Source organism: Cervus canadensis, chromosome 4 (genome assembly GCF_019320065.1).
Source record: "Cervus canadensis isolate Bull #8, Minnesota chromosome 4, ASM1932006v1, whole genome shotgun sequence".
In the NCBI taxonomy this organism is placed as follows: domain Eukaryota; kingdom Metazoa; phylum Chordata; class Mammalia; order Artiodactyla; family Cervidae; genus Cervus; species Cervus canadensis.
The window spans coordinates 79,571,638-79,595,621 of record NC_057389.1 but is presented as its reverse complement, the minus strand read 5'-3'; the positions used below and the strand labels follow the sequence as shown (position 1 = coordinate 79,595,621).

Sequence of the window (23,984 nt, the reverse complement as noted above, 5' to 3'; positions counted from 1 at the left end):
CAGTTTTATGCTTAAATATAAGCATAAAAATTATAAGAAAAATGTTTTACCATTGTATTTTATGCTCTTTTCTGATCTAGTGAGTTTTAAAATAGATTCTTCTAAATATTATTTCTAAGTTCCTCAGTAATATTAGTATCAATAATTGGGATAAAACAAATATTTGCTAAAAGTAAGGGATTTTTAAAGAACTTGGTTCATTTGATTCATTTTCCTATTTTCATTTCTCTTATAAAGCACCTTAGAGTAAACATGACAACCATGTCAAATTTTTTGATCTATTTAAGCAGGCTGAAAAAAAATATTTTCTACTAAGCTCTCCTAAGAAGCTCTAAACTCCTTGCTCAATTAGAGAGCACACAAAGAATAGAGAACTTTTAGATACAATATATAGATTTATCTTTCAGAGTTAATTATGTGTTGACTTATTATTTAAATATAATAAGATCATTGGTGGCCATATGTATTGATATTCAAAAATGTTTCCTGGTAGTATATAGCTCTATCTTGAATCATTTAGAAAGAAGAAAAAATATATATAAGTATCCTATTGATATAGGTTGTAAATTACTGTTCTTTGTAAAATAATAAAAATGTAAATATACAATTCAAACTTTTTTTGTTGTTTCTTTTCTCTTTGGAAGCATGACAACATTTTGATTAAATGGATACTTGTTTAGTCAAGGTAGAATAAGTCCTAGTCACTAAAATTGATTGTGGTGAGTCAGAGGCAGCTAATGAACTCAAGGCTTAAAATGACATTGATCTCTGCTCACTCCTTTGTCTATTTGACCATGAAATTGGAAGTGGGCAACTCTTCTAGCTATGAGCACTGGCATAGAAACACCTTTTTGTTCCTAAGAACTAAAGAGCAATTTAAATCTTATATTTCCAGTTCAAGTCAAGGAACTATTTCCCTTGTGGGATCACTCAGAGCTGTAAAATAACACTTTTGCAGAGTTGAAAGCAATCTGGGAAAACTTAATTTTCACTAGAGTAACCTGAATTTTCAGTTATGGTGAACATTATTTTTGGAAAGAAAATATGCAGGTAATCAAATCTTGACTTTTTATGTATGATATAATGCACTGTTGTAGCCCAATTAAATCTTTTCCATAAAGTTAATGATAGTCCCAAAACATGCGTACTTTTCATAAAGTAATATTATGTGTTCCAAAGCAATAGAGAGATTCTGTTGAACAAAAGCAGAGTAATTGCAAATAATTTTTGATAATTTTAACTTTGAGTTGAATTCACTAGTCCTATTCCTAGAGAAGGTCACTATTAGCTCCTTGTTGAGTTAATGCAAAGAGGGAAAATAAAGATTGCTGGTAGATAAGGAGAATTTGAATCCTCCTTATTCTCTGGAGAATTTCAAAAGAAGAGGCTCTGGCTCAGATGGTAGAGTGGCAGGAAGTAAGAGTCAGGTACAGGAATAAGGAGGAAAATTAGGGAAAATGCTGCACATTTATACATACAACAACAATACTCCATCACCCCGTTTCTGCCCATGCATAAACAGCACCAGCACCATTCTATCAGTATCTTGAGCAAAATACTAGAAATTGGGTAAAAGTCAACCTGGAAGATACAAACACAAAAAATGCAGAATATTTAATATTAATATCAGATAAAGTATTTAAAATTGAGAGCATTAAACAAGATAAAGATATGCTGTGATATTCATAAATCCCATGTGTAACAACTAACAAAGCAATTTAACACAAAACTTCAACCACCAGCCAAAGTATTGCTAGTAGCGTTGCTTCTAGTGAGTAACATTTTCCCATTTTGCCTTGAAGGCACTGGTAAGATGTAGGCAGAAATGGTGAGGCGGAGTTTCAGGGGAAAATTCTTTGAAGTGGGCCTACTTTGTTTGCACCTTGTGAATTCATCTTTTTAATCCTTCTTCTGACTTAAATGTGTGTGAGATGGCTAGAAATCTAGCAACTGTCTTGTGAAACGTGTGACTCTGAAGTGCCCTGACCTGACAAGATGACTGTGTCCATGTCAGGGTGAAAGCCAGCTGCTAAAGATTGCATGCTAGAAAGAATGAAGGTAACATGTTTCCCACTGATAAATACAGAGAACTACTGTGTTTGTCTTAGATTGCAGGTTTGTGAGAAAAAAATAAATCGCTATTTTGTTCAGGACTGTTATTTTAGTTATTTCTTATTAGAGGCTTAATATAATTTCAACTGATAGGAAGAGCTTGTTAAAGATACAACTGTAGGGATTTTCTTGGTGGTCCAGTGGCTAAAAACTCCATGCTCCCAATTCAGGGGGCCTGGGTTCGATCCCTGGACAGGGAATGAGATCCCACATGCTGCAACTAAGAGTTTGCATGCTGAAACTAAGACCTGGCACCGTCAAATAAATCAATATTTAAAAAAAAAAAGCTACCATAGTGGGAGATTTAAAAAGCTTTCCCAAATATGAACAGGTAGAGTTAAAGTACACAAAATTAAGTAATTATATAGGAATTTTGAATAAAATTAATTTCATTTGGTATGTGTGTGTATATATATAAGTTTCTATATATAGACAGTAAATATGTATGCATTGTCAATGAATACAGCTTGAGCAGCAGGGTTTTATTTTTAATTGCACCTTTAAATTATGAAATTGATTTGAAATTGATTTTGAAATATTTGCATATATATGTACATAGCTTATATGGAAGATGCCAACAAGATTTTTTTATTTTAGTTTAAATGTATAGGACACTGTGTACTATTTAGGCTTCCCAGGTGGCTCAGTGGGTGAAGAATCCACCTGAAATGCAGGAGGCACGGGAGACATGGGTTTGATCCCTGAGTAGAGAAGAGCCCTTAGAGGAGAGGATGACAACCCACTCCAATATTCTTGCCTGGAGAAGCCCGTGGACAGAGGAGCCTGGCGAGTTATAGCCCATATGGGCGCAAAGAGTTGGACGTGGCTGGAGCAACTGGGCATGCACACGCATGTGCTGTTTGTTTGGTGTATGTGTGCGTGGCCTCCTCCAGGGGATCTTCCCTACCCAGAGATCAAAACCGAGACTATTATGTCTCCTGCTTTGGCAGGAGGGTTCTTTACCACTAGCACCTGGGAAGCCTGTTTGTTTGGTAGTAAATGTTAAGTCTAGCTCATAATTGGTCCTGACTTTAGAGTTGTGAGTCATATCTTTCAGGTAGCATTATATCAATCATTTTCAATAAAACACAATACTTCCAAATCACATCTCAAACATATAGTTCATGGTTAAGCAAATTCTCTAAGGTTTCAATAAATGATAATACTGTTAGAGATGCTTTTGTGGAATATATTTTAAGACTGTCTTGTGCTGTTTGGTAGGAGACACCTGCAGAAAAGATGATATTTAAGTTAGTTTCAGCATTTATGATCTTAGGTGAACTACAGAGAAGATGCATTTTTCCTCGTCCTCTTGGGTGTTCTTTTATTTTAAATCTGATTTTCATATAGATTTGTGTCTCATAGTCTAAATATAATGGAATTCTAAAGATATCTAGTGGCTGATACCCAAGCATACATTAAAAGATGGGAAGCACTGAGCAGTGTGAACGTACATATTCATAATAGCTGCCTAACTAATATTTTTTCCCTCAGTAGACTAAGTCATACTGTGTATTTTCCATCCAACTGAAATATTATAAATCACTTTTTAATATCTTTTTATCTGAACAAGAAAAAAATCATTTGTATTACAGACATGTAAATTTAACTTAAAACTACAAAACCTAGTTTGAGGCTTGATACTCTGGCCATAAATCATATACAATAACATTGTAAATGAGATAACTGTAACATTATATTCTCTGGGCAAGGTTAATAGATTCACTTCAAGTCTAGCAAGAAATTGTAGCTGACATTTTCCCATTTCTTTCAGAAAAGCCTTTATAAATCCTCAACTTCTAAATTGGACTGGATTAGGTCCCAGTGGAGAAAATCCTAGATTTAGTGTTTTTAATTTCCTAACTTACTGAGTAGGAACCAACTTTATAACTGTAGTCAAATATGACTGGGGGACTTTTTAACAGGTTATTTTTGTTATTCTCATCCAATTCCAATAATAAAACTAATTGTGTTAATAATAATAAAGAAGAAATGATGGCAAAAGTGATAGTAGTCTAAATTTTTAAAAAGCCTATCAATTTTGGTTAAGCCAGGCCAACAGTGGAGAGAAAAATATAAATAAGAGTTTTATTCAAACCTTCCCTGGTTGACTAAACAACACACAGAAGGTCCACTGCTTTCATTTTCAGCTCACAGCTCTTTACCCTGGTAACAGAATATTTACACTCTACTATGCCCTGTTTCTTGCTGCTGTCAAACTCTCCTCTGGGAACTGGCATAATGGGTGATCTTAATCTCCTTTTACTGTGAGGAAGAAGACTGTCTGCGTCATGATACCTGGAGGCCCAGAAAGCTCAGCTGCCTAACCTAGCCTGTGCAGGGAAACTTTTTCCAAATGCCATGTTAGCATTGGGCTTTAGTTACAAGATCTTAGTTACATCAGGAAACAAGATGTTTCCTGATCGTTGTAAAAACTGAGTGATCTGCAAGGTGGGGAGGTGGTTGTATAGGAAAATTCCCCACAATGTGGCATTTCTTCTCCTTCTCATTTGTCAGAACTCTCATTCTTATCTCCAAATACCACGGTTAATTATATGGTCTCTTTCCTGCTAAAAGTTTCTGTGGATTGCATTTTATGCTGTATATTCTTGTTGAATTATTCTTCGGGGAATTCCGTTTCATCACTTCATTCTGATGCCCAAGTCCTACCAGGTGTCCTTGTCCTTCAGGGATAGAAGCAGGCTTTTCCCACTGTCCTTTCAGATCTTCCTACAATGGGCCCGGTATATCTGAGTTTTTGCAGTATTTCTGTTCTCTATTTACACTTGTCTCATTTCCTATCTTTATTCTTGCTCTTCTCTTTAACTTGGATATCTACCAAATCCAAGTAAAACCGCATGCTGTCATGGGGAGGGCATATGATTAACACATTGCTCAAAACCCAATTGAAAAGGCATCTGATTCCCTGAAACTTGCCGTGGCTCATTTCACTCTACACTGACTTTCTCTTATTTAAATTTCCTATAGACTTACTATAATACCATATAGCACATTTAATTTCCTTTAAGTAGCATTATGCATATTCCTTGAGGATTATTCATATGTCATTAACTAGACCCCAAGCTACTTCAGGTCAAGAATAATACCTTTTACCTCTTTACACTCCTTGTAGAGTCAGTGAAATTCTAGGTGTATAGTAAATGATAGGTGAATTCAAGTTAACTTTTTTAGCAGATTATAAGCCTTGGCCATTCTGGACATCTGCTGTAACCAAGTTGCATGTTATTATAATAAATTTTCACTAGTTATTTCACTGATTGAATTACCATTAAAACTTCTTAAAACCCTATTTTATTGTTCTTTCAGAGTGATTTGGGAGTCAGACAGGTGCTCTCTTTGAACTTTTTGCCTCCTTAACAAGCAATAATCATCTCTCTAAAATGCACCTCCAGTTCTGTGCTTAAGGAACGAGCGGTTTCTAAGTCTTTTGTACTGTTTATAGTATTGTTTCTTCTATTTGACAGCTCAAATACTGCCTGGCTTAAACCCACAGATGCTAAAGGGTAGAGATTATTTAGTCATGACTTTTTTTTATCTTAGCAATACAAACAACACATATAATAAATGTGGGTATTTAATGCTTAAATCTGATACAGGGATTCCTTTATTGTAATTAGGTACAATATGATGCCCTGAGGCTTCTGGCTCTTGCTTTCATAAAAAGATTGGTTAAGAATGAAGGATGATATTAGCATTGTCCTTATGGAATAAAATATTACTATCCATCTTTCAAATATCAGCCTCATAAAGTAAGGTGGATCTCATCTCTGGTAACACAAATTATATCTCAGTCTAGAGAATTGTAACTTTTTAGACTTATAATTTGTCAATTCTTATCATAGATGCAATAACCTGTCAAATGGTCAGCATGTCTTACATGATTGGCAGAAACACCTGCTAGGTTCTGTTTCTTGGTTTCATTTTTTGTTAAAATTAGTTCCATGAAAAGGTAGGCGATCTGTAAGTCTTTTGTGATTGTGTCTATATGGCATCAAGTCAGTGATTTTAAAAGCTTCAGTTAGTAACTTGCATTACGATTTCAAAGAAGTAATTAAAAGATTATTTATTTGGTTCTTTTCAATAATTTGTTGTTATTAACATGAATTTAATCCTTCAATTAGCAGCTATTCATTTTTATTCTGCATAAAATGCTTCTCTGGATACTTTTTGAAGTACAAGTATAACATACAATCCTATCAGTATATTGAAAATGCACAGCATGTGTGCACACACATACAGACAAGCACTTAAACACACATGCAAGTGAAAGGCTAAATAATAAGAGATTAGCATGTACTTCTATGAAATAATACGACTGAACGGGTAAATGAACAATGTGAGTAAATATTGTGCATTGAAGGAAGATTACTACTTGGGTAGGGGTTATAAGGAGAAAAGCGTTTCAGATGAGAGCTACTATTTGTTAAACCCTTGAAACTCATTGTTCTATCATTTTCAGTTTCTACCGTTTTCAGACAACTCATCAAAGATCCACTTTATGTGGATTTTCACTTTTGCTGAGGAAAGAGTCTATACTATGGTGCTTACAAAGTTGATGTAGGGAGTGATATTAGCTGTAATGCCTCTATCATCCATCTTCATTTAATGTTACCTTTCCGATTCTATATGGTGGTATTTATCAATTTGGGATTCAAGAAGATTCTGGACAAGTTATTACACTTGAATATTAAGTCTGGTCTATTGTTTGCCTCATGACTGACTATGTTTTACGTATTCTGATAACCCGTCACCTGCAGTGTCTAACATATTTCAGATATTCACTATCACTTTGAATGTATGTGTGGGTGATGGAAAGATACATGTGGCCTCAGTATGGCAGTGAGAAGTGGGAGAGGAAAATGAAGTTGAAAAAAGTTAGTGAGGTCATAACAGAGAGGGCCTTGAATTCTAACAACTTGTTCCCGCTCTATGATATAGGCACTTATTTTATTTTATTCATTTTCCCCAGGCTTATTAGGATATAATTGAAATATACCACTGTATAAGTTTAGGTATACAACATAATAATTTGACTTACAAATTTGTAAAATGGTTATCTCATGCTTAGTGAGCTTTCGTCAGGTGATACAAATACAAAATAGAGAAATAGATAATTTTTTTCCTAGTGATGAGAGCTCTTAGAATCTACTCTCAACAACTTTCAGACAGCAGTGTTAATTTTCATACAGCAGTATTAATTATCAAGTCATGCATATATCTTATAACTAGAGCTTTGACTTTTGACTGCCTTCATCTAATTTCCCCTACCCTCAACCCCAACTCTGGTAACCACAAATCTTAACTCTTATTCTATGAGTTTGTTGGTCTGTTTGTTGTTAAAGTATTAACTAACCTACAACACTGTGTTTGTTCCTGTTACACAGCATAGTGAATCAATATTTCTATGTGTTTAAACATGGTCACCATAATAAGTTTAGTTATAATATGCCACCATACAAAGATATTAAATAGTTGTTGATTATATTTCCCATGTCATACATTTCATACCCATGACTATTTTGCAACCAGAAGTTTGTACCTCTTAATCTAGTTCAGTTCAGTTCAGTTCAGTCACTCAGTCATGTACGACTCTTTGCAACCCCATGGGCTGCAGCATGCCAGGGTTCCCTGGCCATCACCAACTCCCACAGCTTGTTCGAACTTATGTTCGTCGAGTCGGTGATGATATTCGACCATCTCATCCTCTGTTGTCCCCTTCTCCTCCTGCCTTCAATCTTTCCCAGGATCAGGGTCTTTTCCAATGAGTCAGTTCTTTGCATCAGGTGGCCAAAATACTAGAGTTTCAGCTTTAGCGTCAGTCTTTCCATGAATGTTCAGGACTGATTTCCTTTAGGATTGACTAGTTTGATTGCCTTGCAATCCAGGGTACTCTCAAGAGTCTTTTCCAACACCACAGTCCAAAAGCATCAATTCTTTGGCGCTCAGCCTTCCTTATGGTCCATCTCTCACATCCATGCTTGACTACTGAAGAAACCATAGTTTTGAATAGATGGACCTTTGTTGGCAGAGTAATGTCTCTGCTTTTTAATATGCTGTCTAGGCTGGTCATAAATTTTCTTCCAAGGAGCAAGCGTCTTTTAATTTCATGCCTGAAGTCACCATCTGCAGTGATTTCGGAGCCTAAGAAAATAAAGTCTGTCAATGTTTCCATTGTTTCCCCATCTATTTGCCATGAAGTGATGGATAGGATACCTTGCATGATCTTAGTTTTCTGAATGTTGACTTTAAGCCAACTTTTTCACTCTCCTCTTTCACTTTCATCAAGAGGATCTTTAGTTCTTCTTCACTTTTTGCCATAAGGGTAGTGTCATCTGCATATCTGAGGTTATTGATATTTCTCTTGGCAATCTTGATTCCACCTTGTGCTTCATCCAGCCTGGCATTTTGCATGATGTACTCTGCACACACATTAAATAAGCAGGGTGACAATATACATCCTTCACGTACTCTTTTCCTGATTAGGAACCAGTCCGTTGTTCCATGTCTGGTTCTAACTGTTGCTTCCTGACCTGCATACAGATTTGTCAGGAGGCAGATAAAGTGGTCAGGTATTCCCATCTCTTGAAGAATTTTCCACAGTTTGTTGTGATCCACACAGTCAAAGGCTTTGGTGTAGTCAATAAAGTGGGAGTAGATGTTTTTCTGGAACTCTCTTGCTTTTTCTATGATCCATTGGATGTTGGCTATTTGATTTCTGGTTTCTCTGCCTTTTCTAAATCCAGCTTGAACATCTGGAAGTTCTTACTCTAACTCACTCCTTTTTTTGTCCCTCACTCTTCTCCCCTCTAGCAACCACCTGTGTTTCTCTCTGTTACATTGTTTTATGTTGTGTTACATTTGTTCATCTGTTTTGTTTCTTTTAGATTTCACTTAGGGTAGCTCAGATGGTAAAGAAGCTGCCTACAGTGCAGGAGACCCAAGTCAATCCCTGTGTTGAGAAGATCCCCTGGAGAAGGGAATGGAATCCCACTCCAGTATTCTTGCCTGGAAAATTCCATGGACAGACCATGGGCTCGTAAAGAATTGGACATGACTAAGTGGCTAATGCTTTCACTATAAGTGAAATTGTACAGTATTTGCCTTCCTCTGCCTGAATTATTTCACTTAGCATAATACTCTCCAGATATGTCCATGTTGTTGCAATTGGCAAGGTTTCACTCTTTTTTTTACAGGTGAGTATTATTCTATTGCATATATATGTATATCACATCTTCTTTATTCTATAGTTGGGCACTTAGGTTGCTTCCACATCTTGGCTATTATAAATAATGCTGCAATGAACAGAGAGGTGCATGTCTGTTTTAATTAGTTTTCTTCAGTTAAATGACCAGGAGTAGGATTGCTAGATCATATGTAGTTCTATTTTTAATTTTTTGAGGAATCCCGATAGTCTTTTCCATAGTGGTTGCACCATTTTACATTCCCACCAACAGCGCATGAGGGTTTTCCTTTTCCTTTGCCAAAACTTGTTATTTGTTGTTTTTTTTGGTAATAGTCAATTTGACAGGTATGAGGTTACACCTCATTGTTGTTTTGATTTGCATTTTCCTCATGATGAGGAGTAGGAAATGGCAACCCATTCCAGTATTCTTTTTGTTTTCCATTCCAGTATTCTTGCCTGGAGAATTCCATGGACTGGCTACAGTCCATGGAGTTGCAAAGAGTCAGACATGACTGAGCGACTAACACATGATGATGAGGAATATTGATCATCTTTTTATGTGCTTGTTGGTCGTCTGCATGTCTTCTTTGGAAAAAATGTCTATTCAGATCTTCTGCCCATTCTTAATCAGGTGGTTTGCTTTTTGATGTTGAGTTGTGTAAGTTCTTAGTATATTTTGGATATTAACCCTTTTATTGGATATTTGGTTGTGAATATCTTCTCCCATTCAGTAAATGTCCTTTCATTTTGTTGATAATTTCCTTTGCTGTGCAAAATCTTCTTAGTTTGATGAAGTCCTATTTGTTTCTTTTGCTTTTATTTCCCTTGCCTGGAAGGAGAAGGAGAGACATGTCCATAAAAATATTTCTGAGACTGATATCCAAGAGCTTACTGCCTGAGTTTTATTCCACAAGTTTTATAGTTTTAAATCTTACATTTAAATCTTTAATTTATTTTGAACTTATTTTTGTGTATCATGCAAAAGAGTAATCCACTTTGATTCTTTTGCATGTTTCTGTCTAATTTTCCCAACACCATTTATTGAAGAGACTGTATTTTCCTCATTGTGTATACTTGCCTCCTTTGCTGTAGATTAGTTGCCCATTCAAGTATGGGTCCACTTCTGGGCTCTCTATTCTGTTACATTGTTTTATGTGTCTGTTTTTGTGCCAGTATCATACTGTTTTGATGACTGTAGCTTTGTAATATCCTTCAAAATGAGAGCGCATGATGCCTCCAGTTTTGTTCTTCTCAGTATTGTTTTAGCTCTTTGGAGCCTTTTGTGTTTCCATTTTAGAATTATTTGTTCTGTTTCTGTGAAAAATACTGTTGGTATTTTGACAGGGATTGCACTGAATCTGTAGATTGCCTTGAGGAGTATGGTATTTTAACAGTATTAATTCTTCCAATCCATAAACATGGTATATCTTTCCATCTGTTTGTATTGTCTTGAATTTCTTGCATCAGTGTCCTAAAGTTTTCCAAGTACATGTCTTTTACCACTATGTAAAAGAGGTCTTTTATCTCAGGTATTTTATATTTTTTGATGCAATGATAAATGGGAATATTTTCTTAATTTCTCTTTCTGATAATTCATTGTTAGTGTATAGAAATGCTACAGATTTCTGTATATTAATTTTATATCCTGCAACTTTACCAAATTTCTTGATGAGTTATAGTAATTTTTCCAGTGGCATTCTTAGGATTTTCTATGTATAGTATCATGTCCTCTTCACATAGTAAGTTTTATTTCTTTATTTCCCATTTGGAGTTCTTTTATTTCCATACGTTACACAGTTTCTCCATTCTGGTGTCTATAAAAATTAACTCTTTCTAGTCCCACATAATTTCTAGAAATTGTACTGTTCCTTCACTGCTGGTTGTTCTTTTCTTGGTTATAAAATACTATAGTATGTATATGTGTGCATGCAAGCTCAGTCACTTCAGCCATATCTGACTCTTTGCAACCATATGGGCTGTAGCCTGCTGATTCTCCAGTCAAGAATACTAGAGCAGGTTGCCATGCCCTCCTCCAAGGGATCTTCCTGACCTAGGGATTGAACCTGCATCTCCTGAATTGCAGGCAGATTCTTTACCCACTGAGCCTCCTGGGAAGCCCCATAACATGTGTATAGCTTAATACATTTAACAGATTTTATTATATATATTATATTAATGTTATATGCTAGTGTTATATATTCTAGAAGGAAATGGCAACCCACTCCAGTATTCTTGCCTGGAGAATCTCAGGGACAGAGGAGCCTGGTGGATTGCCATCTATGGGGTCGCAGATTCGGCCACAACTGAAGCGACTTAGCAGCAGCAGCAGCAGCATACTATACTACTTCATATTGTGTTATGCTAATTTATTTAAATAATAGTATTGTACTCATTTTATTTGTTATTAATTCTCCTCTAAAAAAAGCTCTATGTATACAGGGACTTTGTATCTTTATTTATTTCTGTATCCTCATGCTTATAACAGTATCTAGTCAATAGTAGACACTCAGATACACATTTTCTGAGTTGTTTAATTAGTGTTGTGAACTAATTTTTGATACATTGAATTTGTGCTTCTCAAATAAAAGTTTGTCAGAAATTGTCATAGAAATAAAAGGGTTTCAATTCAAAGATATTGTGGAGATATAGTGATACAATTTAATAGAGTGAGCACAATTTCAATTTGGTGGATAAAGTAGATCTCTCAGAAGATAGAATTTAAACTTAAAGCTAAAGGAAGAGATAGGAAAGCAGACAATTGTTATAAACTATACTTATGAATGTGTGCATGTAGGATTGTGTGCCTACAGACAGCGTAATACCCCTGATCAGATCAGAGACAAATTATTTATGCTGCTCTTATGAAGAATTAATGTATAAATTTAGTGATTTTACTTTATCTAGTTGTAGTGCTATGTAATTATAATCTATGTTCATTTTTAGTGCATTCATATATCTTACATAGGAGCCAGCCCTGGTGGCTTAGATGGTAAAGAATCTGCGGGAGACCCAGGTTTCATCCCCGGGTCAGGAAGATCCCCTGGAGAAAGGAAATGGCACCCGACTTCAATATCCTTGCCTGGAGAATTCCATGGATCAAGGAGCCTGGTGAGCTACAGTTCTTGGGGTCCATAGTTTATGTGACATATTGGCTTACCATGAGAAATGGCATGATAATATCCTCATTGTAGAAAGTTTGATTAAAAAATAGCTGATCACTTTCTTCCAGGGTGTTGTAATTGATTAACATGGTCATCTCTACAGTATTTGAGTTTCAGTAGAAATTTTATTATATGATACTTGTATAAGATTATGAAGAGAAAGTACTTGGATTCGAATTCCAGCTTTGCCCTTAATAGTAAACAAATTCAGCAAATCATGTAATGTCAATTTATGTCAGATTAGTAACAATATCAAATATCATTGTTGTAAGAATTAAGTGAGATAATGTTATCAAATTGAAAATTTTTCTACTTTTGTTCCTTTTTCCTACAAATTTTTTTCTTATTCACCTACATTTATTTTCTTTCTTTTCAAAATAACTGTTCTCCTACAGTTTAAGGCTACTCTCTTACCTATGGGACTTCCCTGGTAGCTCAGACGGTAAAGAGTCTGCCTGCAATGAGGGAGAACGAGGTTCGATCCCTGGGTTGGGAAGATTCCTTGGAGAAAGGAAATGACAACATACTCCAGTATTCTTTCCTGGAAAACCCCATGGATGGTGTAGTCTGGCAGGTTACAGTCCATGGAGTCACAAAGAATCATACACCTACACTTCAAATATTTTTTCAGAATTATTTAGCTCTGACTATTCCTCAATTTTCAAATGACTTTATTTTCACCTTTCTAAAAGGTGAATTTCTTCTTATCAGTACACAAACATAATCAAATCTTTCTCATTCTTAAGTCCATATTGCCCTGCAGTTTATTCTCTCCCCTTTTTTCTATTTTTTACACCACAGCTTCTTCAAACAAATGAAGAATTTACTTGATACTCACTCTTTAAAATTGTGTTATCATTTATTATCTCCACTAGAATGGCTCAAATTCTCATGTAGTTTATAAGTTTTAGAGAATACTCTTCAATGAAGAATGTTTTCACTATAAGCGTACTAAGTAATGGAAGAAAACATATTTAGAGCATAGATTTACCTTTGCTTCTCCTGGGAACCAATGAGAAACTTGGGTTTCAGGAATTTTATGATAGTTTGTATGTGGAGTACTTACTTGAATACATTGCAGGTTTGGAACTGTAATTCTTTATGAGTCAGTTTTTAAAAATTTACTGACTAGTAAATTTTATTGCTCCTGGCTTTTGTGATGGGTGAATTTATGCAGAAAATTCTGTATGTAGTAAACAACTTCATTATGCATGGGCCTAACACCTTGTCTCATATTGTCCAGCAGGCATTAAAGTGCCAGCCTCTAGTCTGCATTTTGGTTTCCATCTCTTTGGACCACTTGCATTTAGTTCCCACTTTTCTCTCTAGCTTTCAGTTTCTTCTTCAATCATGGTGTATAAGGATTTTTCTCATTAAAGTTTGGCTATACACTTAAATATCTTATTGTAGGGGAGGAAAATAATTATTCCTTTTTAGCTTTCTGAATTTTTAGGTGAGAACTCCTCTGATAAAAGATGATTAAGAAGAGAAAAGCAGATAGAAATTTATTAACATATGTGGCTCATGAATACATGGGAGATACCCAGGGAAAAATGAGTAACTCCCGAGGTAGCTTAGAATTCCGGCTTCAGGATCAGTTCAGTCCCTCTGTCACGTCCGATTCTTAGCCACCCCATGGACTGCAGCCAGCCTGACTTCCCTGGCCATCACCAACTCCTGGAGCTTGCTCAAATTCATGTCCATTGAGTCAGTGATGTCCAACCATTTCATCCTCTGTCATCCCCTTCTCCTCCTGCCTTCAATCTTTCCCAGCATCAGGGTCTTTTCCAAGGAGTCAGTTCTTCACATCAGGTGGCCAAAGTATTGGACCTTCAGCTTCAGCATCAGTCCTTCCAATGAGTATTCAGGACTGATTTCCTTTAGAATTGACTAGTTTGATCTCCCTGCAGTCCAGGGGACACTCAAGAGGCGTCTCCAACACCACAGTTCAAAAGCATCAGTTCTTCAGTGCTCAGCTTTCTTTATTGTCTAACTCTCACATCCATGCATGACTACTGGAAAAACCATAGCTTTGACTAGATAGTCCTTTGTTGGCAGAGTAATGTCTCTGCTTTTAAATATACTGTCTAGGTTGGTCATAACTTTCCTTCCAAGGAGCAAGAGTCTTTTAATTTCATGGCTGTAGTCACCATCTGCAGTGATTTTGGAGCCTGAGAAAATAAGTCTGTCACTATTTCCATTGTTTCCCCATCTATTTGCCATGAAGTGATGGATAGGATGCCATGCATGATCTTAGTTTTCTGAATGTTGAGTTTTAAGCCAACTTTTTCACTCTCCTCCTTCACTTTCATCAAGAGGATCTTTAGTTCTTCTTCACTTTCTGTCATAAGGGTGGTGTCATCTGCATATCTGAGGTTATTGATATTTCTCTTGGAAATCTTGACGCCACCTTGTGCTTCATCCAGCCCGACATTTCATATGATGTACTCTGCATATAAGGTAAATAAGCAGGGTGACAATATACATCCTTGACTTACTCCTTTCTTAATTTGGAACCAGTCTGTTGTTCCATGTCTAGTTCTAACTGTTGCTTCTTGACCTGCATACAGGTTTCTCAGGAGGCAGGTAAGGTTGTCTGGTATTCCAATATCTCTTTAGGAATTTTCCACAGTCTGTTGTGATCCACAAATCAAAGGCTTTGGAGTAGTCAATAAAGCAGAAGTAGATGTTTTTCTGGAACTCTCTTGCTTTTTTGATGAGCCACCAGATGTTGGCAATTTGATCTCTGGTTCCTCTGCCTTTTCTAAATCCAGCTTGAACATCTGAAAGTTCTCAGTTCACGTACTGTTGAAGCCTGGCTTGGAGAATTTTGAGCATTACTTTGCTAGCGTGTGAGATGAGTGCAGTTGTGCAGTAGTATGAACATTCTTTGGCATTGTCTTTCTTTGGGATTGGAATGAAAACTCACCTTTTCCAGTCCTGTGGCCACTGCTGAGTTTTCCAAATTTGCTGGCATATTGAGCACAGCATTTACACAGCATCATCTTTTAGGATTTGAAATGGCTCAACTGGAATTCCATCACCTCCACTAGCTTCATTCGTAATGATGCTTCCCAAGGCCCACTTGACTTCACATTCCAGGATGTCTGGCTTTAGGTGAGTGATCAGACCATCATGGTTATCTGGGTCGTGAAGATCTTTTTTGTACAGTTTGTCTGTGTATTCTTGTCACCTCTTCTTAATATCTTCTGCTTCTGTTAGGTCCATACATTTCTGTCTTTATTGTGCCCATCTTTGCATGAAGTGTTCCCTTGGTATCTCTAATTTTCTTGAAGAGATCTCTGGCTTTTCCCATTCTATTGTTTTCCTCTGTTTCTTTGCATTGATCACTGAGGAAGGCTTTCTTGTCTCTCCTTACTATTCTTAGGAACTCTACATTCAAATGGGTATAATTTTCCTTTTCTCCTTTGCCTTTAGTTTCTCTTCTTTTCTTAGCTATTTGTAAGGCCTCCTCAGACAACCATTTTGCCTTTTTGCATCGCTTTTTTCTTGGGGATGATCTTGATCAGTGCCTCCTGTACAATGTCTTGAGCCTCTGTCCGTAGTTCTTCAGGCACTCCTAAATATCAGATCTAATCCCTTGAATCTATTTGTCACTTCCACTGTATAATCATAAGGATTTGATTTTGGTCATACCTGAATGGTCTAGTGGTTTTCCCCACTTTCTTCAATTTAAGTCTGAATTTGGCAATAAGGGGTTCATGATCTGAGCTACAGGCAACTCCCAAGTCTTGTTTTTGCTGACTGTATAGAGCTTCTCTATCTTTGGCTGCAAAGAATATAATAGATATGGTTTCGGTATTGAACGTCTGGTGATGTCCCTGTGTAGAGTCCTCTCTTGTGTTGTTGGAAGAAGGTGTTTGCAATTACCAGTGTGTTCTCTTGGCAAAACTGTTAGCCTTTGTCCTGCTTCATTTTGTACTCCAGAGCCAAATTTGCCTGTTACTCCAGGTATCTCTTGGCTTCCTACTTTTGCATTCCACTCCCCTGTGATGAAAAGGACATCTTTTTTGGGTGTTAGTTCTAGAAAATCTGTAGGTCTTCATAGAACTGTTCAATTTCAGCTTCTTCAGCATTGCTGGTTGGGGTGTAGACTCGGATTATTGTGATATTGAATGTTTGTCTTGGAAATGAGCAGAGATCATTCTGTAGTTTTTGAGATTGCACCCAAGCACTGTATTTCAGACTCTTTTGCTGACTATGAGGGCTACTCCATTTCTTCTAAGGGATTCTTGCCTACAGTAGTAGATATAATGGTCATCTGAGTTAAATTCCCCCATTCTTGTTCAGGACCAGTGACCCCACAAGAGACTGACCCAGACTTTCCTGTGAGTGACCAGGATTCTCCGGCGGAGGTGTGGGTCGGCTGTTTCCTCCTGCAGGGTCAGGGACACTGAGTGGGCCAGTGCATGCATGGGACCTTTTGAAGGAGATTCCCATTATCTTCATTACCTCCACCATAGTTTGGTCTCTAGTCAAACAACAGGGAGGGAATATAGCCCCGCCTATCAACAAAAAATTGGATTAAAGGTTTACTGAGCATGGCCCCACCCATTAGAACAAGACCCAGTTTCCCCCACAGTCAGTCTCTCCCACCTGGAAGCTTCCATAAACCTCTTATCCCTCAGAGGGCAAACAGAATGAAAACCACAATCACAGAAAACTAGTCAAACTGATCACATGGACCACGGCCTTGTCCAACTCAATGAAACTATGAGCCATGCCATTTAGAGCAACCCAAGATGGACGGGTCATGGTGGAGCGTTCTGATAAAATGTGGTCCACTGGAGAAGGGAATGGCAAATCAGTTCAGTATTCTTGCCTTGAGAACCCCATGAACAGTATGAAAAGGCAAAAAGATATCACACTAAAAGATGATCTCCCCAGGTCATTAGGTGCTCAATATGCTACTGGAGAAGAGTGGAGAAGTAACTCCAGAAGGAATGAAGAGACAGAGCCACAGCAAAAACAACACCCAGTTGTGGATGTGACAGGTGATGGAAGTAAAGTCTGATGATGTAAAGAGCAATGTTGCATAGGAACCTGGAATGTTAGGTCCATGAATCAAGGCAAATTGGAAGTGGTCAAACAGGAAATGTCAAGAGTGAACATCGACATTTTAGGAATTAGTGAACTAGAGTGAACATTGACATTTTAGGAATTAGTGAACTAAAATGGACAGGAATTCAGGCTTAAATACCATTTTAATAGAGAAATGGGAAAAGGGGTGTAGGTTTCTTAGGGGAAAGAAAATGCTTTTAGAAAAGATGAATGAGCCTTTAGAAGAACAAATGGGAAGTATGATAGTTTGTGGGAAAATTTGTTTGGGAGTCATGTTAACTTCTCCCCTCCCCTCCTGTGATAAGCATCAATCTTTCCTGTTTGATGAAATTTCCAGATAGGGGATTTATGACAACGGAGTTCCTTTTAGAGGATCTATCTTTAGGCAGATAAGAGGAGTTCAGAGAAAGCCTCTCCCTGCATTTGTTGCTTTTCAAGTACCTACAGCTCAAAATAATCACTATGCCAAAGTGGTATATTTTGGGGTGGAATGTTTTGAATTTCTATAGTTATATTTTGGCTTGGCATATTTTGGTATTTAAGTATTTTATTCTGTATTTTATTTATTTCAATCAGGAAGAAGTAATTCCTTTATTAGTTCTATATCACTTTCTGAATTCTCCATTCCCTGCAGTATTGTAGTAGTCAGAACCCCTCCATGAATTCTGTTTTTATTAAAGTCACCAAATATATCTAAAGACAAAGAGCAGATAGCTTATTTGGCAACAGTTGATAGCTAACTCATTTTTTTGCTTCTGGAATATTAGTCCTTCCTGTCTTTCTACACTTTAGATTCATTTTCCTGTTCAATCTCATCACTGGCCCTTCTTCCTAAGACTGCCAATTTAGTTTTCAAGATCTATCCTTGACTATCATTTCTGCTGTCTATAGATATCTCCATAGCTAAGGCTTTAATCTGATAATTAAAAAATTTATATTTCCAGAGATTTCTCTCCTGTTTCAGAACAAGTTTATCTGGCATCTGGATATCTACCATGTATTTCCCCTTAAACTAACATGTTAAAAGTCAAATTTATCACTTTGCCTACATGGGTTCACTCTGAAAATCCCTGATGCCTACTTCCCCACTAACTACACATGATTCTTTTTGACTTTTTAATTCCAATAAATGGCAAGCCATTAATCTATTTAGTCAAGCCACTTCTTTGGAAATCCTCTCCTCACTTCTTTCTCTTTTGGCCAGCACAAGAAATAAATGCATCATGTCAATTTTCCCCCACCCACCCCAAACTTGTCTAATTCATCCATTTCTCTTTTTGTCCATTTCATGCTACTTAAGAACAGGCTGTCTTCCTTCTCACCTGGTTTGTGGTAGGATATTTATTTCCTCTCTCCATACTTCCAATTTTGCCACTCCACAATAAAATAAACTTTTTTTTTTCTTAAGGGAATATCTTCTCCTAAAAGTTTTTTATGCATACTACTGCCTCAGTCTGGGGTACCTTTTCTATCTCTGCCTCTTTAGCTGAAGAACTCCTATTTACCATTCATTACTTATATTACTCGTAATCCAGGAGGCCTTCTCAGACTTCCAGTGCTGACTGTTCCTTCTTGTGCATGTTCTTTTCACAGCACTTATCACGTCATGTTTTACCTGCAGATAGCCTAACTAGATAGGCTCTTTGGCTTCTCAGCCTTTTTGGCTAAGATCAAGTGTAGCATCTGTTCTTATCAGTTTAATATCTGATACATTCTCTATCTGAGGCCTATATATGCAATGGATTTTTGGAGCAGGGAGTTGGAATAGGAACTTACTCTATGGGGGAAAAAAAAGAAAATGAAGAAGGAAGAAAGAAGAAGAAACAAAGGGGGAAGCTCTTTGAAAGCATGCACATATATATCCAGTGCTACGTACAGGGTCTTGCACATAGTAGCCACTTAGTAAATATTTGTTATATTTTTAAACAAGAGCAATATTCTCAGTGTCTGTCATTTTATCCAAAGCCAATGAAATGTTATTTTGGCAAGTAATATCCCCATTCCAAGTATTGTTAAAAACAGAATAGATTCTCTTTTTAATATTGATTGTAGTTTAGTACAGATCTATCTTGAAAGTCATTGCAGATGGTGATTGCAGCCATGAAATTAAAAGACGCTTACTCCTTGGAAGGAAAGTTATGACCAACATAGACAGCATATTAAAGAGCAGAGACATTACTTTGCCCACAAAGGTCCGTCTAGTCAAGGTTATGGCTTTTCCAGTGGTCATGTATGGATGTGAGAGTTGGACTATAAAGAAAGCTGGCCAAAGAATTGATGCTTTAGAACTGTGGTGTTGGAGAAGACTCTTGAGAGTCCCTTGGACTGCAAGGAGATCCAACCAGTCCATCCTAAAGGAGATCAGTCCTGGGTGTTCATTGGAAGGACTGATGTTGAAGCTGAAACTCCAATACTTCGGCCACCTCATGTGAAGAGCTGACTCAAATGAAAAGACCCTGATGCTGGGAGGGATTGGGGGCAGGAGAATAAGGGGACGACAGAGGATGAGATGGCTGGATGGCATCACTGACTCGATGGACATGAGTCTGAGTAAACTCTGGGAGTTGGTGATGGACAGGGAGGCCTGGCGTGCTGCAATTCATGGGGTCACAATGAGTCGGACATGACTGAGCGACTGAACTGAACTGAACTGATCTTGAAAGTAGTAATGAAAGCAACATTAAGTAGTTTATTTGATATTTGCTATGCAGTTTATTATCATTTTTCTTCAAGGACCTAACCAATTGGTTGATTATCTGAAAACAAAATATGCTGGTCTCTATGTATTTAAATATTTTTACCAAAATAGTCATTGTGCTGAGTTTATAGACTATGCCAAAAAAAATATTTAAAGTTATATGCTTTCTATGTAATGTTCCTATAGAGTTGAGTGAATGTTTATGAATTTGAATGTAAAAGTGCATTTAATTTTATTTCTAACCATTTTAGGAGTATATATTAGACTATTTTCATGAATACTGTAATTGATTTCAGAAAGTAGTGTTTCAACAGAGGGGATTATTTCAAATGATCTTCAGAAATATTTCACATGCAAAGGATAATTATTTACACATATTACTATGGCATCTGTCTATCAAAGTTTGATAAATATGGAGTATACAATTCTTTCTTTTAGATTCCCAAATCAATTTAGTCATCAAGTATTTGAAGGTAACTTCATATAAAGAACACCAGAACAAGAGTAGAGCAAAATATTTTGCTTAAGCTCTGTTAAAATATTTTCCTTAAAAATGTGTTCTGTAAGGTTGGTCAGGTCCTTGTATTAGCTATACTGGATATGTTAATATTAGAAAAAGTAGGTTTTGAGGCAAGAAATATTGCTTGAAATAAAGCCACTTCTTAATAATAAGAGGATCAACATATCAGGAAGATAGAGCAATTACAAATTGTACACACATAGACCAGAGCCCCATAATACATGAAGCAAAAAGTGAAATAGCTCAAAGAAGAAATAGACTATTCAACAATATTAGAGATTTCAATACCTATTCTCAGCCATGAAAAGAATAATTAGGCAGAAAATCAGCAAAAACATAGAAGGCTTGAATACATTATCAACCAACTTGACTTATTTGACATCTATAGACTGATCCATTCCAAAATAGCAGAATACATATTGTATCAAGTGCACCCTAACCATTCTCTAGGCTATGTGCCATGCCAGAAAATAAGCCTTATCAAATTTAAAAAGATTTGAAAAAAACCATCATCCAAGACACAACAATAAAAACCAGAAAAAGATAAAAATAAAAATTCCCTCTCAGAATGAAACATAAAATTCCAAAATCCATTAAATCATGTAACGCTAAGAAAGAAAAATAAATAACAACTAGGGCATAAGTTAACTCCAGGTAAAGTTACTGATAAAAAAGAGTCACACAAAGATTTAAAGTATTTTTGTTTAGAATATGTAAAGGTTAACTTAAGTAACACTATTAAAAAATAACAGAAATATAAAGTAAAAATTCTAGAACAGTTAGAAATAAAAATGGTGTAAATTATTGAAGAAAAATTATAACCATTGAAATAAAATATTATCAAAGGAAATTGATAAATAGTAATGAGTAATTCATCTAAACAGTTATGTTTCTCTTTTCCATTCATTCTTCTATGCTGACTGAAACTATCCAGACATATTGCTAAATTTGTTCTGCTTCTTGCTCATTCATTCATCCTCTCACTCAACAGATATTGATTAAACATCTCCTGTGGCAGGCAGTTTTAGATGCTCTCATAGAGCTTACATTCTAGTATGAAGAGATGTGCCTTAGTTAAAAAGTAATTTCGTTGCGTGATAAGTGATTTTAAAGAGATAGCATTTCCCTCTCTGAATTTCAGTATAGTTTCTGACTAGAAAGAAGTCATTCTTGGAAGCTTACCTGGGACAGCAAGTCTGGATTTATACAAGGCTATTTAGCAGGTTAAACAGCTCTCAATAGTGAGTGTAGTCCAAGCTGCTGGCTAAGGGGTGAATCATTATGGCAGTTAAAATGTCATTGTACCAATAAGTGTTTCTACTTTAGAAATAATTAGACTTACAGACATCAAATCCAGCGTAAGAAACATAAAAATATAGGACCTAACAACTCTTTAACACTGTATCAATAAAATATTTCTTTAATACCCAGTGCAGATGGAGAATTAATTGAAGAGACAAGAAAAGTCAAAGAAGGGGCATGGAAACAGAACAGAGAGAATGTTTGATTAGGTTGCTTTCCTTTTCATTTTCCTCATCTTATTTAAACTGGTACTCTATGGTTATAGATTTCAAGATTGTTATGTATTCAAGTTTATTGTACTGCATTTTATATATAGATAAATATATTATTTTGTACTGTGCCTAGTTCATAAGCCACACATTTCAACAAGCACTCTTATTGCCCTTGTAAGTCACAAAAAGTTTACTCTTTTATTTTTTAATATTCACTAACTTCATTTTCAACCAAGCTGCACAACATGGGTTGGGGTAAAATAAAAGATTGAGATAAAATGGATTTATCCCAATTTTCTAGCCCACAATTATTTGAATAAATTTAAAACTTTCCAAGATTCAGGTCTTAGTCCAACCCAAAGTAAATATTATTGTCTAACAATCCTGGAAGTAGTAAATTATGCACATTTGCTATAGAACATGTTAATTATCTCAATAAATACAGTAATAGTAGACAAGAAGAAAGCTGAGTGCCAAAAAATTGATGCCTTTGAACTGTGGTGTTGGAGAAGACTCTTGAGAGTCCCTTGGACTGCAAGGAGATCCAACCAGTCCATCCTAAAGGAGATCAGTCCTGGGTGTTCATTGGAAGGACTGATGCTGAAGCGGAAACTCCAATAGTTTGGCCACCTCATGCGAAGAGTAGATTCATTGGAAAAGACCCTGATGCTGGGAGGGATTGGGGGCAGGAGAAGAAGGGGACGACAGAGGATGAGATGGCTGGATGGCATCACCGACTCAATGGACATGAGTTTGAGTAAACTCCGGAGTTGGTGATGGACAGGGAGGCCTGGGTGCTGCGTTTCATGGGGCTGCAAAGAGTCAGACATGACTGAGCGGCTGAACTGAACTGAATAGACATTTTAGAAGAATGGAATCACTGAGGAAAGACCATCCCATCTGCTGAAAGGGTGAGCCTTTCATAACACTCTCAAGTGACAAATGAGGAGCATACTTTTTCCTTTGAGAGATGTTTGGTTAGCATCTGCAGGAGCCAGGGAAAACACCTAAAACAATAACTAATGCCTAATACAAAGCACAGTCACGTTTATTTGTGATCTTTATCAGTCCCCTTAGGGAAAATGATGTTGTTGAAAATCACTGCAAAGAAATAATTCCCCAGAAAATACATCATTCAAATGGCTTTTCTATCTTACATATATGATAAACACAGGAGTAGGAGAGTATAGCTTAATGCTCAAAGTCAGAGACTTAGAGGAAAGACACTTATTTTAGTCCTGAATGGAAAGGCTGCATCTCAAACTCAGACCAACACACCAGGAAAGAGAAAAAGCAGACAGGAAAGGGTGGGTCTATGTACTTTGAGAACTATTCATATGATAACATCGGAAGGAATCTAATATAGCTACTCACATATCATCCAATGAGAAAACACAGATTAGAGTTAAAAGACTTCAGTCTTTTGTATGGCTCTATTATTGTGTGATTTCAGAGAAGTTAAGCACTTGGCCCCAGCATACCATGCAGAGTGAATTGGAGGCTATAGCACCTTCCCTTCTCAAGTTATATTGTTAGGGAGATAAAGCAAAGGAGATAAAACCCATGACAAAATTAAAACTTCTGCAGAATGTGATCAACTACCCAAACAGAGGGAACTCAATAAGGTTTTGCAGAAATCAGTAAAGAATCTTTCCCAAGTTAATACTTACCATGTGTAAATGCATATTGTTTG

General features: G+C 36.5%; 1 pseudogene; it reads left to right on the top strand.

Annotated features, from left to right (window-relative positions):
• Positions 1-19,202: 19,202 nt before the first annotated feature.
• LOC122441167 lies at positions 19,203-19,340 on the top strand (annotated as a pseudogene).
• The last annotated feature ends 4,644 nt before the right edge of the window (positions 19,341-23,984 follow it).